A 1,827-nucleotide genomic window follows, 5' to 3' on the forward strand; every position below is an offset into this window, starting at 1 on the left:
TAATCAGATAGTTTTGCAAACGTGACAAATGGAGTTAGAAGTTAAATAAAGAGATGGAAAGAGAAAGCGAGAGGAAGAGAGACCGGAAAAATAAGTAAAGAATTTGAACTTCTGAAGTTGCAAATTATTCAGGAAAGTCAAGTTAACAGGATAGAGATGAAAGGATACAATAGATCAATGTGCAGATATGTTAACACTTTGCCACACATCGATGACAAAAATGTCGATTCTTCTTTTATTTCATTTGAAGTATTGGCTGGGCAGATGGAGTTGCCAGTTACTTGAGTGTAAGGTTAGTACAGACTAAGCTTGTAGGCAGAGTTCTTCAAGTATTCACAGTGTTGTCAGATGAGGGATCAGGAGGTTATGCAAATGTGAAACAGATTATTTTGAGTGCTTATGAGTTAGTAACAGAAGCATACAGATAGCGGCTCCGAAACATAAATCTGGAACCAGGTCAGACTGAACTTGAGTTTCAAGGACTTAAACATATTAAGTTTGATAGATGGTCGTGGGCCTTTAAAAGATTCAAGTCGTATGAGGCTGTAAAAGAGATTATTCTGCTCATAGAGCTTAAAAGGTCTCTTATAGATATGATAAGAATTCATGTGAATAAACAAAAAGTTCATGAACTGAGGAGAGTTGCAGAGATGGCAGGTAAAAACGCATTTGTGAAATTAAGTTTGTGGCAAGATTTTCCTCTCGTGAGGGACAGAAATTGAGAGTTTGGGGATCTTACTCAATAAAACAAAATGTACAGTGCACTAGTAATGTTTTACCAAAAGGTAAAATGGAGCCCAAGAGTGTGGAAAGGAGGTGCAAGCCCTCAGGTATTTTCACTACAAGTGAGTTGAGCTCATAAAATTACGGGTCAGTGGTTTAAGGTGAAGACTGACAGAAGGTGTTTTTTTCTGCCATAATTTGTGACAGACAAAGTGATTGAAGAAAGGCACTGTTGGAAAAGAGGCTGGGCCAGTGGCATTTGGGCAAGTAGTAAAGGAAACCACAAGAAAATTCGGAGAGCTGCAGTAGAGTGCACTGCCTGGGCAGGGGTTGGGTCTGGTGCTCGTGAATCATCTCAGTAAAGATTTCGCCTCTTTATGCAAAGTATACTCAGAAAGTGGAGAGTGAGAAAGTCAAGAGGAATAGTTTTGCGAGATATGAGATTTGCTCAGTCTCGAGTAGTCGAAAAGTGTGGCGCTCGAAAAGCACAACAGATCAGACAGAATCCAAAGAGCTGGACAATCGACATATCAGGCATAAGCCCTTCATCAGCAATGTGATGGGGGGGAAAGTTTCAGAAAGATAAATAAAAGGGAAAGAAGTTGTGCTGGTGCAAAAGGCGCTAGGAATGCAGCAGGAAGATGAAAGTGGGAGTGATAGTGATAGGTCTGAGGGGAGGCAGGAGTGGATAGGTGGGAATGAAGATGGACAGTTCGGACATAACCAGAGGGCAGTGCTAATTTGGAGAATTGGAACTGGAATGAAGTGAATCTGCCTAACTCTCTGATTTTCTGTGATTCTCTGTGATTATCTGTCACTCTCTGTGACACTCATAGAGCCGCAGAGTCACAGAGATATACAGCACGGAATCAGATCCTTTGGTTCATTTCGTCCATCCCAACCAGATATCCCAACTCACTCTGGTGCGACCTACCAGCGCCTGGCCAGCATCCAGATGCATTTTACACGTTGCAGTTGTACTAGCCTCCACCACTTCCTCTGGCAGGTCATTCCATACACTTAACTCCCTCTGAGTGAAAAGGTTGCCTGCTAGATCACTTTTGTATCTTTCCCCCTCACCCGATACCTATTCCCTCTAGTACA

This window comes from Hemiscyllium ocellatum, assembly GCF_020745735.1.
Source record: "Hemiscyllium ocellatum isolate sHemOce1 chromosome 41 unlocalized genomic scaffold, sHemOce1.pat.X.cur. SUPER_41_unloc_4, whole genome shotgun sequence".
NCBI classification, from domain to species: Eukaryota; Metazoa; Chordata; class Chondrichthyes; order Orectolobiformes; family Hemiscylliidae; genus Hemiscyllium; species Hemiscyllium ocellatum.